This window comes from Cydia strobilella, chromosome 1 (assembly GCF_947568885.1).
Source record: "Cydia strobilella chromosome 1, ilCydStro3.1, whole genome shotgun sequence".
Classification (NCBI taxonomy): Eukaryota; Metazoa; Arthropoda; class Insecta; order Lepidoptera; family Tortricidae; genus Cydia; species Cydia strobilella.
Genome location: NC_086041.1, coordinates 17,930,058 through 17,946,031, shown reverse-complemented (window position 1 = coordinate 17,946,031; position 15,974 = coordinate 17,930,058). Strand labels below are relative to the sequence as shown.

Sequence of the window (15,974 nt, the reverse complement as noted above, 5' to 3'; positions counted from 1 at the left end):
AGCCATTAACTGCTCAAGTTATTTAATGGTGCTAACTAGTGATTTTTAACGCCGTATGCCGCAAGTGTTAATTGACACGCTTTTATGATTTAGGGTGGAATAGCGGAGTTATCCGTTTACGTTGTAGAACCTCAAGTCTCAAATAGTACCCGTATGTTACCTTAGGTTCAGTAACACAATTAAAGGTCACTTCTATATCTCTAATTGATTGCAACAAAAAGTAATATAATAACAGAAAATAAAACCTGAAAAATGTTTCGTTCCAATTTACCGATCGTCCTTTATGAGCAGGGGTCTCGTACGACCAGTACGGATCCCTAAAATCAGTGCGCTTACTAACAGCTGCCATTAACTATCTTTAAACTTTTAAGTCGGTAAACAAATCTCTTATACCATTATTGTAAATATGTAAGTGGCAATAAAGAGTTGGTGTAAACTTCAATATATCTTCAGATGTTAAAAAAAATCCAACTTAAAGGCTAAAGCTATAGCGCCATTTTTTGGTGTCTAAGTGCAGAATAGAAATTTAAAATTAGGACAAAACCATTACCTAAAATTCATAATTTAATCACTCTAGTTCTTACACTATTAGTATTGTACTAAAATCACGGAATAACCTAAATTGTATTTTTTTTTTCATAAAATAAATACGACGGAACACATATTATAGAATAATTGACTTAGGTAAATACGCATCAGATAACAGGCCCTTCAATTATTTGTTAATAATGTATATAGTAATTCACAGTGTAATTATTTTCGCAACCATGTATCCACGCATGTACAAGTTATATAAATAGTCCCAAATTCACTTATGCGCATCCGCCATTAGATATTTCATTCTATGTTGTTGTCTACATTTAAGTTCTAACAGGCATAACGAATAACACAGAAAAAGAAACAGATGTAACCTAAAGATTTAAAATCAAAGGCAAATAATGTGTAATTATCTCCTCGAGTGTCACAGATGTCGATAAGAAACCCTGATGTACCGCCTAAAGCCGAAAGTATCGTTTTTCTAGAGCTACCCTACAACTCAGACAGTTTGTAGTCACTTATATGCAACCCATTTAGCTCCTAAAGAATTAATTACCACTATTGTAGCTCCACTATACCGCTCATATGTCTCTTTTTTTGTCCGCTAACCCTACTGTAGCACTGTTATAAATCTTTAGGTGATAAAAATTGTGCCCAATCCGGGGTTAAAACGAGGTTATAGTCGGCTATAACTCCTATTTTTAGAGCACTAAGAACACCTAAAGAGTAAATAGGCGCTTATATAAATCTCTTCTATCCCTTAAAATTAGTTCTTAATGTTACTTGGGTAAGCAGTTAAAAAATTTAAAAAATCAAATGCATGTGTGCGTACAATTTTAAATAAAATCGTCCAATATATGTACGATTATTTTTGTGCACTAATTTTAAATTTGGATAATATTGTAGATAAGGTTAAATTGAATCAAATTATTGACATATTGCACTCTAATATTAATCCTTTTTCTAAAACATTTACATTCTTATTATTTTAATACTTATATAATTTGACATCACTTAATAATTATTATTTGCCCGTTTATTTTGTATTTAAGACACTGACAATTATCTGATTCAATTCGGCTTATATGTATATAAACTACTAAATTGACCTACTTTTATATTATACACATAGATTTAAGATAAGATCCTAAGTATGCATGTAATATTGCTATGCCCCCACGAGGTCCATGTGGAACTACCAAGAATTTGTAATACCTATAAAACCATGGTTGCAATAAATAAATATGAAATATCAAGTATGATTACGAACTAATTCCACTTAATGTAAGCTGGAACAAGTTCGCCCATCCCATGCCAGGAAGTGTTTCTATAGAAATGATTCTTACCAGTTTCACAGGTATTTACTAAAATGTATCATAAAATAAACATCGCTAATGTTATTCTGACACAAGCATACTAGACAGGGACAGTTTGCATTGATCGTTATTACTAGTATGGCTAAAATGCCCGTCGATTATGGCACGCTGTCGGGATTAGATAGCTTTGAGCCCACTTATTGGAAGTCGATGATACAGCGCTCATGACGCTCATGCATATTGCATGGCTGAAACTAGTTCCGTGGTAAACTTTGATACACGTACCTACTTATAAATAGTTCTGTGCAAATAGGTTCTTGGTAGCGTTGCAAAGAATCAGATTACCGTAAAATAGTCCCACTCTGCTCCAATATTTGCTGCACTTTAAGGAAATTTTGAATAATTTTTTAAACTGTTCATTATTAAATATTCAGACGAATTAAATATTAAGAAGAACATCTTATCTAACATATTTTATCGGTAAATCAACTTTATGAAATGTTCGAATTTAAACTGTTGTGAGACATACTAACATTAAATAATTTCACGGTTTACTCACTTGTTTTAGTCACTCGCGCGACATGTTTCGGAGAGCCTAGGCCTCCTTTCTCAAGCACTAATGGTGCGAGCAGCGTTCACGACGACCGTGTATTACATGTCGCGCGAGTGACTAAAACAAGTGAGTCTAAACCGTGAAATTATTTAATGTTATGTAATGTTGTTTAATATAAAACGAAGCTATGAATAAGGAGCACAAGAGACCCATTGTTTGGGGTATTTTTGCTCTTACCTATAGTTTACTTAGGGGTGCAAAGTTACCCCATAGTGCGCAAAATTAATAGGCCCCGCAAAAAAAGAGAGATTAATTTTATGACTAACGTATGTAGCAATTCATAATATATATACAATGTCGTTTATTTGAGTATATAAATAATAATATAGAAATATTATGTTTGAATATATTAGATGTGAAGCCCTTTTTAGGGTTCCGTACCCAAAGGGTACAAACGGGACCCTATTACTAAAACTCCGCTGTCCGTCTGTCACCAGGCTGTATCTCATGAACCGTGATATAAATTTTCACAGATGATGTATTTCTGTTGCCGCTATAACAACAAATAATAAAAAGTACGGAACCCTCGGTGCGCGAGTCCGACTCGCACTTGGCTGGTTTTTTTAATTGGAGCATAGTTACCAAGAAGCAAAGTAGGACAATTTTACGGTAGCTATAAATATAATGTAAAAAAAAACAAAAAAATGTGTAAAAGATGAATCTAAAATAGGTTTCTAAAATTACCTTTAAAGTGCATTTAAGATTTAAGATGGATAAGACGACTTTTACCATAAAACTAACATCACAAGATTGTGAAGATAAATTAATAAATTAAGAACTCAATCGGCTGAAAATTATTTGCAGGTAAAGTCTGTGTGAAAAGAGACTCTACCTAATTTAGAAGTCTATAATGAAATACCTACACACGAAAACCGGATCGCATAGGTAGACAGTGGCAACACTCGCAACATCACCTCTTTAACTCAAAATTTACAATTATTAATACCTTTCAGTATTGATCTTAGTTAGTAAACAGTACGACAGCTAGCCGTGTAATCTTATTGCTTGCCGAGCTAGGGTCAACAGCACTAATGCAACTGTAGGTAAGAGTTTTGAATGATTTACGGTTAGTTTCACTAGACTTATATTGACCGGGATATAGACCGTCGATATCGGGAGCTCAAAAACAATACAAAAGGTAATCACGGTCTATATCTCGGTCAATTAAGTCCAATGCAACTGTGATTTCCTGCTCTGTAACAACTAGGTATTCATATTTGGAGAGCACAAATACATACACTGGAAATAGTAGATTGTTAACCAAGGGTTGAAAGGCACCCATTTCTGTTGAGGTAGTTTAGTCCGAGACGGAAATGGTGCCTTTCACCCGAGTTAAACACTACTTTTCATATCGAATGCGAGGAAATCAAACAAGACAAGGCAATTTTGCAAAATCAGTTATTAAAGTAACTAATAGACCTACGGCCATGGTTTTTTCCTTAGGACTTACTTGCAATCGGAGACTTTACATGTGTGAAAATAAATAATAACCCCTAGCGAAAAACATTTATGTAGATTGCAATATTTACGAAAACACACATATTTTCAACAACAAACTGCAGTAATTTTAAAATAATTTGTTCATTATTAGTGCATTGTGATACAAGTGTGCTAAGTTGGTCATTACACACGAGGCGATATTGTTTAATAAGAAAGCCGATGTGTGTAATGACCAATGCACACGCGTTTCATACGACGTTTTTCAACACACTTGCGAGGAAAAAAATAAACTTTTCTCAAACATGCTATGTAATATTGATATTACGTTCTTTATATTAGGCTGGGAAGTATCACGACTCCGGCGCGGCTAGACGAGGGGCCTGTAATGAAATTTCATACAAAGTTGCAGGCCTAGGCCGGGAAGTGGCTCTTTTTTAATTTCCATTTCACATATATTTGTGACACAGCATCATGGCATTCAGCCAAAAAAAAACTATAACCAATATTTGCTTATGGTTCGGAATGACATTCTGCCAATACCCCTTTAAAAAAAAACAATAAACGATAATTAATATATTTTGCAGTTATATTTGTATCGAATTTACAAAAAATATATAAATAAAACATTATTAACAAATTCCAATAATATTGAATTGCAAATTTACCTATAAATACAGATTTAAAATATAGTTGGTCAAACCAGTTTGTCAGTAAATAAGAACAAAAAAACTATACTCATCCTTTTCTTTTGAGTGCTAGTACCAGTGTAAGACAAAGATAGTATGATTATCTCTGTCTATGTTTGAAATGAGACAGTCCTTTGACAAACTATATTTCATTTAAATATTAGCGGTAAAAATGTCTACTCAAACACGCATTGGTGTTTTTTTAATCGTTTTGGAGGTAAAGTTGAACATTTTTCATTGTGTATCTGTAATTCTATTTTATTGGATTTATTGTGCGTTGTTTATTGTGTTATTTAATATGAGTTCCGACGAAAATATTAAATAAATACCTGTTAATTATACTCCATGTTTAAGGCAACGATGTATGTGAAGCATAATATCAACATAAAAAACGATGTAATCTTAGTTATGTGGCTAAAACTACAGTCAGAAGGATGCAAGGCGAAAAATCAAAGATACATAAATATACCTTTGAACATTTGTGTAATAAATTGATTAACTACATGTGTAAAATATACGACACGTGTGATAAAGATAGGTACAGGTGGTAGTTATATTTTGTGCCTAGTTTGCTTTTAGTTTCTTTAGAATTAAAACTTTGATTTCGTGGAGATTTCTTTATTTATTTTTATTGCATGTTTGAGAAAAGCACTATACATACATCGGCGTGAAAAGGGGTTGTAGGCCTCATAACTATCCGGCCTCACTACGTTCGGCCGTATATATGCATTCGGCCGGCAACCCCTTACTTCCCGGCCTTTGTAGTAATGTACTATTCATGTGAATCAAATTTTAATAAAACAGTAGAAGTGTAAAATCTGTCATACTGCCGGCCGCCCCTGGCCCCGGCGCCGCGGCAGACGGTCGGGCGCGCCGGTGCCCGCCAGTCCGACCAATTAAAGAAGGCTCCGTTTCCATGCATTTTATTAGCAATCAGTTAGCTTCTTTACTCAGTCGGATAATATTATGAAAAAGCACGAGTGTATACTGTATAATTTTTAAGAAAAAAAAACCGACTTCAATGGGGGATGCCGCTGAAAGTTTACTTATTGTTGATGGTGCACTCTTAGATTCCAGACAATGAAATGAAATTGACAGCATATTTTGCGTAATTATCCTAATCCACCTTTTGACTAATTTTACCTAATTGCCTAATTATTATAATATTGCCTAATAATGTAGAAAAGGAGGTACAACCACCCACTTTTCAAGTAGCATTTCGTTTTTGTAAGGGTCGCAGTTCTAACCTAACCTAACCTACTTTTATGATAGCATTTCGTTTCTGTAAGGGTCACAGTTCTAACTTAAACTAACCCATTTTTCTAGTAGCATTTCCGGGTCCGGGTCTGGGTCCAGGTCCGAGTCCGGGTCCGTGTCCGGCTGTCCGGGTCCAAGTTTGGGTCAGAGTTCGGTCCGGGTCCGGATCCGAGTTGGGGTCCATGTCCAGACCCGGGTCCGGGTCCGAGTCCGGGTCCAAGTTTGGGTCTGGGTCCATAAGGAAGAGAACAAATCGCCAAACGTGAACTATGTGTCATTGAAAAGTTCCATTCTGATCATCATCAGCAGTTCCACTTAATCAAATGTCACTTTTTTAAATGCAAATGCTGGATTTGTTGATGAACATACAAAAATCACAATATGTATGCATTTCACATTTGAGGAGTTCCCTCGGTTCCTCATGGGTCTCATCATCAGAACTCGAGCTTGACAAAAATATGCCTTAAAAACTTAAGTTGCTTAACAAACATAAAGAAGAGGACAAATCGCCAAACGTAAACTATGCGTCATTAAAGAGTTCCATTCTGATCATCATCAGCAGTTCCACTTCATCAAATGTCACTTTTTAAAATGGAAATGCTGGATTTGTTGATAAAAATACAAAAATCACTATATGTATGCCTTTCACATGTGAGGAGTTCCCTCGATTCCTCATGGATCCCATCATCAGAACTCGAGCTTGACAAAAATGTTTCTTGAAAACCTAACTTGCTTAACAAACATAACGAAGAGGACAAATCGCCAAACGTGAACTATGCGTCATTGAAGAGTTCCGTTCTGATCATCATCAGCAGTTCCACTTCATCAAATGTCACTTTTTTAAATGTAAATGCTTGATTTGTTGATGAAAATACTAAAATCACTATATAAGCATTTGAGGAGTTCCCTCGATTCCTCATGGATCCCATCATCAGAACTGCGTTTTGACAAAAACGGGGTCCTCCTTTTGAAATCTTGAAGTCGGTTAAAAAGCACGCGTGTTTAATATATAGGATTATGAGCCAAAAATCGGTGAAATAAAAACGTCGTTTTGAGCCAGTGTGTTGAAAAGTATTAAAATCAGCGGGATTGCCTCTTATTTCTTAATTTATTACTTTTTCGTTCGAAAACTCCCAATAGTCAATGGCATAATAAAAGTATTTCAAAGAATTTAAATATTAAATAACAATGTAATGAATAAAATAAGCAATTTTTGAATGAATGAATGAATGATTTATTTGCATATGAATATTGGGTTACATATGTAGGTGTTGGGTACAATATTTTGAGTTTGTTTTACCAAGGATCTACCTATACAGGTGTACATGCACTGTATATTGGCTTGATTCGCTACTAACAATAGTAGAATTTCGCCAAATCACAGAAAATTAATAATACTACTTAATAATAATAATTATCTTACAACATAGTTCAATTTATACAGTTTATACAATGTCCAGTTATAAAGTTACGCCATTTCGAATATAAAAGTCAAAGTAATTACAAAATTAGAAAGGATGTCATACATACATAAGCTTAAGAATTAACATTAGAAATTAACATAAGATTAAAATTTATGATTAAGAAAGTCATCAATATTATAAAAACAACACTTACATAACAGTTCATAGAGTTTACGTTTGAACTCCGGAGTTGATAAATTTTTTAATGCCACAGGAATTTTGTTAAAGATTCTAATGCACATAATGTATGCACTCTTTTTTCTGACTGCTAGACTGTGTGGCGGTATTGGCATTTGGTATTGTCTTATGGACCTGTTGGAAACGTTCCCCGGTGTAGGAAAGAGGTCTGGATTTTGCTTAACAAATAGTGAAACCTCGTATATGTAAAGGCAGGGCAGTGTAAGTATATTTAGCTTAGGAAACAAGGGTTGACAGGATTCCCTGTAGCGGGCACTGCATATAGCCCTTACACATTTCTTTTGTGCTACAAAGGCTTGGTCAGCATGTACGGAATTCCCCCACATAATGATCCCGTATCTTAGTACAGATGCAATGTATCCATGGTAAGCCATAAGAGCTGTTTTCATGGAAACTGTTTGTTTAAGTCGCCACAACACGAAACAGAATTTGTCAATTTTTTTACATACTACGGCGACCTGGTCTTTCCAATTACAATATGTATCTAGAGTTATTCCTAGAAATCGCGTACTATCAACTTCTTCAATATCGGTGTTGTCGTGACTAACTTTTATATCTTGTTTTATGGCTTTATAAGATTTGAATTGCACAAGTTTCGTTTTACTGAAATTTATTTTGAGACTATTTTGACTTAGCCATGTAACTATATCCTTTAAAGCAAGATTTAAATCTAGTTTATAATTGTTAATATTTGTTTCCTTAATTATGACAGTCGTATCATCAGCAAAAAGGATGCATTCATGCTTTGTTGTATCAGGTAAATCGTTAATGTAAACAAGAAATAGGAGAGGGCCCAGGATACTCCCCTGAGGAACGCCATAAGAATTTAGTTTGTACTCTGATTTGTAAGACATAAGCTCATTGTTTTCCACTCTTCCTATCTGTGTGCATTGTATTCTGTCAGTCAAATAGCTTTTGAGCCATGAGTGGGAAAGACCACGGATTCCTGTATTTTCCAGCTTTTGCAGCAACTTTCGGTGACACACAGTGTCAAAGGCCTTTGTCATATCAAGCAACAGTACCCCCACAGGAATACCTCTGTCAATGCATTCAGTGATTTTATTGTTTAATTGAAAATTTGCCAAAGTTGTAGACTTATTTTTTCTGAAACCATACTGCTCTTGTTTTAAAATATTGTTTTTGTTTAAGAATTTTTCTATCCGGTTATACATGGCCCTTTCAAAGATTTTTGATATAACTGGAATAAGTGTTATAGGCCTGTAATTACTTACGTCTAATTTGTCACCCTTTTTAAAAATCGGTTTCATTATTGATTTCTTTAGCGACGTTTTTATCTTATATTTTAGGTTATTTTCATGAATATAGTGCTAAATAACTTTAAAAACCAAACGTTTAACTGTGGCTGTATAAGATTCTGCCTTTGCTCATTTACGCAAGAGTAAGGTTTAAAAAATATTTTGGTGTATTCCTTTTGGTTCCCCCGCCTTATGTAATCGAGTAACTACAATTCAACAAAAGAAATCAAGAATAATTATATTTTCACTTCACTCGCTCGGAAAACCTCAGTTTATAGCGCGGAATCTGCGTGCAAAAGTCAGCTTTATCCACTAGCGTGAAAAAGTCATTTGAATTTCGAACACGATGAATAAGTGCTTTTTGTTTGTATTTGAGTGTGTTATGTCTTAAATTTGATATGTTAAATAGAGGGCAAAATTTAATATGATTATTTTTATATATTTTTTTTTTTGCTTATTTTTTCTTGCATCTCGCATTTTCCTCGCTGTAGTGAGGTGAAAAGTTGTGTGTTCCGCACGGCTGCAAAATTATTTAGCGTCTTGTGTCTTGAAAGACTCGCTACGCTCAGGAATCTATCTTTGAACCATGACCGAAGCGATCGATTTAATCTTAGGTTCCTTCGCTCGCTCAGCTTTCAATTTCAACACTCACGCCAAATAACCACTTTGCAGCCTTGCTTAACAAATAACTATTAACAATTTACTTACATCATTTTTGAAAAAAAAAAGATTCAATGCGGGATTAGTAAAATTAGAACAATTACCAATTGTTCCAGGCAGGGCAATTAAGACACTATTTTTCCATTTTTTTCCACCCAGTTGCTCGTGGGACGGGGACGCAGAGGAGTACACCATTTTTCTACACTAGAACAGAAACGTATCACTTTCTGCGCACTTTCTAGAACAACACCCACCCACTTTCAGAGCATGAGATATGAAAACGTTAAAGCTTGGCTCGCCTGCGTAATGTAAGCGATTTCAGTAGCACGCCTAAGCCGATTAGATCCGTATACTGCTAATTGATAACACAGTATAACGTTATGTGATATAGATTACAGTGTTATACTATATACAGAGCAGTAACAATTAAACCTGAATTCGAATAATTCTGTTTCAGTTGGCGATCGCGAAAGGCAAATGGATTTCGGACGTGAGTAAACTTTACTTTATTATTTAGCAGGCAGGGGTATATAACCAACCATATGCCAACTCCCGTATTAATCGGAGGCTCTGCGCTCGAAGTTGTTGACGATTATGTATACCTGGGACAAACAGTCCAGTTAGGTAGGTCCAACTTCGAGAAAGAGGTCACTCGTCGAATCCGACTCGGTTGGGCAGCGTTCGGGAAGCTCCACAGTATCTTTTCGTCCAAATTGCCGCAGTGTCTTAAGTCAAAAGTCTTTGACCAGTGTGTGTTGCCAGTGATGACATACGGATCTGAGACGTGGGCGCTAACGATGGGCCTCATAAGAAGGCTCAAGGTCACGCAAAGGGCAATGGAGAGAGCTATGCTCGGGGTTTCTCTGCGTGATAGAATCAGAAATTATGATATCCGCAGTAGAACTAGGGTCACCGACATATCTCGCAGAATTGCAAACCTTAAGTGGCAGTGGGCGGGGCACATTGCTCGCGGAACTGATGGCCGGTGGGGCCGGAAGGTTCTGGAGTGGCGTTCGCGTACCGGAAGACGAACTGCCGGTAGGCCTCCAACGAGGTGGAGCGACGACCTGGTGAAGGTCGCGGGAATTCGGTGGATGCGAGCGGCACAGGATCGGTCGGAGTGGCGAGCCTTGGGGGAGGCCTATGTCCAGCAGTGTCAGCAGCTAGACGTCTAGAGTGGCGTCACCCGTGGACACGAGATGGTGCCATTTATGTGCAGAGCAGCCAAAAAGACCCCCCCCGCCGCATCCGCACGGAAGCTGAACTGCACCAGGTTTTTGGTTCGGAGCCCTCTGGGAGTGTTTAATGTGTTTAATTTTGTATATTATTATAACAATAACAATAGCTACTCAAACGATAATTATTATAACGACTATAGTCTGCTATATGTTTACCATTTTAAATTAAGTGCTAAGAGTACTAAAATAGTTACGCATGTATTTTGTAAACCTAAGTTTATTTTTATGGCAGCCTATGTATTATTGTTGTGGACAGTTCACTGGACGACATATTATCTATATAACACTATCTATACATTGTACTGCACTAGCATGCTTATCGAAACGTATATTTACTTTAAAATAATTATGGCATGGTATACTTATTTTTGTTTTATGTATTCACTTATATCCTATTTAAAATACTTTATGGACCCGGCAGCGCATAAAAGGTTACTACGCGATATTTGTCATTTCTCAAGTAAACACAACCGGTTTTTACTGTTTAATCGCATTAGTAGTAAGGATACATACATGAATACGGCATGCAGGTGTGCGCCCATATACTCGTTATGTCTTGACATTTATGACTGGCGACATGCCTCACACTTAAGACTGTACCAACTTCACTGTAAATATTGTGAAATTTTATTCTCTTTTGTATTACAGTTTATTACAAATAAAAAACTGACCCTTGGGCTCTTAAACCCTGGTTCACTCGGTACTCGACATAATGAGTTTCTTGTTGCCATGGCACGCTATGATGTAGATATAATGGCCATATGCGAGACCTGGTTGAGAGCCGGGCAAGAGGCCCGCGCTCCAGCGCCGCCGGGGTACCGGCTGCGGCACGTGCCGCGCGACGCCGCGGGCGAGCGCGCGCGCGGCGGCGGAGTCGGCATGTACCTGCGGCGCGGCATCACCGCGCGACGGCTGCAGCACCCCGAAGCGCCATTAGTTGAGCAGATGTGGCTTAGCCTCAATATCAGTGGTCTCAGACTAGCTGTAGGTACTGCGTATCGACCTCCCTGGTTTGACGTTGACACATTTCTGGATGCACTTACTGATTCCTTAACCACTTTTGCCATGTTCGATTACATCATTTTATTAGGCGATTTTAATATTAATGTTTTGAATAAACAGGAGTCCAATACAAAGAAGCTAATCAATTTTTTTAATTATATGCAGTTATCGCAGTACGTAACCCAGCCGACGCACTTTACAGAACGCAGTGAAACTCTCATTGATGTTATCTGCTGCAACAAATCGGTGTCTAATGTGTCCGTAAATCACATCCCCGACCTCAGCAGTCATGCTTTTATTACCTGTCAACTAAATATTAAAAAAGTTAAACCGCCGTCGAAAATGTTTTTATATAGGCCTATTAAAAATATTAATATGAGCGATTTTAATAATACTATAAATATTGTTAACTGGGAGGAAATAGTGAAGGGCAGCGTCGATGAAATGGTAGCTCAGTTTAATTACTGTTTGATAAATATTTTTGATACCTACGCGCCCTTAAAAAAAGCATACATTAAAGAAAACAGTTATCCTTGGATCACTTCAAATATTAGGGAGATGATGCGCCTACGGGACCAGGCTCACACGAAATATCGCCGTACTAAATTGGATAGCCACAAAAGTTACTACAAAGATCTGAAAAGCCTAGTAAATGTTTCACTCCATTATGAACAATCTGCGTATTTCCAGCATCATATAAATAAAAATCTTAATAATCCCAGCAAACTTTGGAAAAATATCAAACATAATCTAGTTAATTTCAAACCACAACACTCAGAATTACCGACCCATCTCAATGATCCTAATTGTATCAATTCGCATTTTCTAAGTATACCTGGCAATAATAACATTGACTTATCATACATAATCTCCCTTGAGTCTAATCGCCATGGCCCTTCTGTATTCAACTTAAAGCCTGTAAATGAAACAACGGTTGCCAAAATTATCAAATCAATATCGACAAACGCTACTGGGGTAGATGGTATATCTCTGGACATGGTGATTCTGACCCTTCCAAGAACTTTATCGGTAATCACAAACATCGTAAACAAATCTATAGAATCTAAGGTCTTTCCGGAACTGTGGAAAATTGCGTCAGTTAAGCCCATCCCTAAAACATCCCACCCATCCGATTACAAAGACCTAAGGCCAATAAGCATATTACCACTCCTATCTAAAGTACTCGAGAAGGCCGTATGCATGCAGTTAACCGAATTTCTTGAGAGTAACAAGATACTACCAGAAAGGCAATCTGGCTTCAGAAAAGGACACAGCACCTCCACAGCCCTGTTGGATGTAGTTGATGAAATCCTAACTGCACAAGATGAAGGCAAGGGATCAGTATTAGCACTTTTAGATTTTTCTCGAGCGTTTGATATTATTAACACGTCCATTCTCCTATCTAAATTAGCTTATTATGGTTTTAGCAATAGTTCAATAAGCTGGTTTGCGAGCTATCTAACTAATCGATCACAATTTGTTGAAGTACGCGGCGCTGACGGTTCTAACGTATCGTCGGAACTACTCCCAGTGTCTAGGGGAGTTCCTCAAGGCTCTATTTTAAGCCCCGTGTTATACAGCCTCTACAGCGCAGACATTGGAAAGAACATACGTCATTGCAAATTCCATGTATACGCCGATGATATTCAGATTTACATATCTTTTAAACCAGAAGATACACAAATGGCTGTTGATAGACTGAACGAAGACTTGCACCGTATTGCTATTTGGTCAAAAATGAATAGTTTAGTACTCAATCCTACAAAATCGAAGTATCTGGTGTTAGGTTCAAAAAAACAAGTAAACCGAATCAATACTTTAAATCCGAGCGTAAACATTACAGGTCAAAATGTGGACATGGTGGCAGAAGCCCGTAACCTAGGAATCCTTATGGATAGTTCCTTGCATTTCGAAAACCATATCATTGAAACGGTTAGAAATTGCTTCTATAGATTAACAGTTCTTTACAGGGTGCAAAACTATCTCAGTGTGGACATGCGCGTGAAATTATGTGACACTCTTATCCTATCCAAACTTAATTATGCGGATACGGTATACGGGAACTGTTTACTGGCTCGCACCAAAAGAGTTATTCAACGACTGCAAAATGCCTGCGCACGCTTTTGCTTCCCGATACCACCTCGGTCGCACATAAGTCCATACCTGAGTACTAATAAACTCTTAAACATGAATAATCGACGCATTCTACATTTTGCTACGCTCCTCTTTGGTATCTGTAACCGTAAAAGGCCGGTGTACTTATTTGAGAAATTGACCATCTATCAACACATCAGACGTGGTCCCAGACTACTATGCCCAAGGCACAGAACCGCTGCATTCCGTGGCAGCTTTCGCTACGCTGCCACGAAGTGCTGGAATAATCTTCCGCCACCAATCCGACAGAGCAGTACTATAGGTTCCTTTAAATCAAGACTCAAAGCGTACCTAATGGACCAACAAAGTTTTGCTGCCTGAAGCTAAATATTTAAAAAATCCGGATCCCGTCATCGTCATTATTACCTATTCTGTTCTGTTCTTTAGTTATTCACAAGTTAAGTTATGTATATTTGTATATATATATATATATATATATAAATTCGATGTATATATTTATGTTAGTATATGTTATTATATCACGTCGTCCACAACGTGTCCCGTCCCGAACTATGCTGTCCCGCATACTCCGCTGGCTCCACAGAAAACCAGCGCCGTTGACCACGCTAGTCGTGCCAGCTGCATTGCTGAGTGGAGACCATTTCAGCTTCACATCTCTATTTCTACTGTTTCGTTTATCTTTGTCTTGTATTTGCTATATATGTGTTGTATTGATGTGTTGTCTGAATAAATGATTTCTATTCTATTCTATTCAGTGGACGTCTATCGGCTGACATGATGATGAGGGGTATATAATATTTCGTAAGATCATTTATGATCGGACAAATCTTGTAAGTGCTTGTCTACTCCCTGACCACGAGTGCTAAAAAGCACTCTAAATGTATAGGTAGGTACCTATTTTACCTCAGGATCCATTCAAGTCATCGTTGCATTGATATAATAATTTTATTATATCTATGTCTTAGGAATATAATTATAATATACTTACTAAGGTACGTATTTATATAATATTAAGTCTTCGATTACCGCGATACGAGGCTAGTTATACAAAACAACTATTTTTCAAGTAAAGATATATATACGCGATAAAAAAAATAGTTGTATTGTATAACTAGCCTTATGAACCGATTTTGCATGTACAACCAGCCTTAAAGTTTATAGTCTATGATGGTTCATTATTTATAGTATGTGGGTATTTTTGCACTTTGTAGTTTTTCCTCAGTCACCCGTTGACCACGAACGCTGTAAAGGGTTCGAAACGTCGGGATCTATTATAAATTCAATATACGCGATATAATCCGTTTTCATAGTTTTATTTCATTACGTATCTATAATTGAAATTCCATGTGAATATGCTTCCAAAGCTACTGTCAAAGCGTCGATATCCAGAACGTGACAAAAGAATAATCCGTAGCGAAATTGGTTTAAACTTGTAATTTTTCGTTTTGCATTTTGCTTGGAATTGCCACAGGGAAAAGTAAGCCACATAAATGAAGAATAGTTTGTAGTAGTGACGTCCCTTGGGTTCCATACCGCCAAAAGTCAGTCAGGCCCCTATCTCCTGGCTCTACACGATGGTCCAGCGCTGGACCAGAGAGATGTCCATGCGATGGTTGAGAGCACGCACTATGGAATGGGCTATGTGTATAGGTAGATGCGTACGCACCACTGCTGGCCCACTACCTTTGATGTGCGGACGAATAACCGTGGCCATCCCATCGCGCCATATTTTTTTTACAAATATTACCTTAATTTAAATATCAGAGCAATTTATTGATGCAGTTATTATTGTTCTTAAAAACATTTAATTATTATAGATATGTCAAACTTAATAATAAGAATTTCACAAAAGGATCGTCAAACGCCAAAATGATATAAAAAAAATACTAGTCTAGAAACTTTTTAGAATAAAAATCTAAATGTCAAAAAATACGGATTACCTATTAGGTGTTCATTGAATTATCAATTTCATCATTGTTAACATAATAATAAATAACTAATTATTTTCAATCACAATGCCACGGTGTTTCATTATTCATGTAGTCTTGTGTGCTATAATACGCTTTAGAGATAAGCTTACGTTTTACATAATTTGTAAATTTATTAACAGATAATTCAGTGATGATATTTGGAAGTTTATTATAAAGTTTTGCATAATTACCCATGAATGATTTTTTAATTTTATGGAGCCGA

The 15,974-nt window shown here is 36.8% G+C and overlaps 1 protein-coding gene across 1 annotated transcript in view; it reads left to right on the top strand.

The window, feature by feature from the left end:
- LOC134748947 (gamma-aminobutyric acid type B receptor subunit 2) overlaps window positions 1–15,974 on the top strand; it is a 320,538-nt gene that overhangs the window by 22,487 nt on the left and 282,077 nt on the right. Inside the window, exon 2 of the mRNA XM_063687384.1 lies at window positions 9,884–9,916. The gene's annotated coding sequence lies outside the window, so the exon portion shown is untranslated. The remainder of the gene's footprint in view (window positions 1–9,883; window positions 9,917–15,974) is intronic.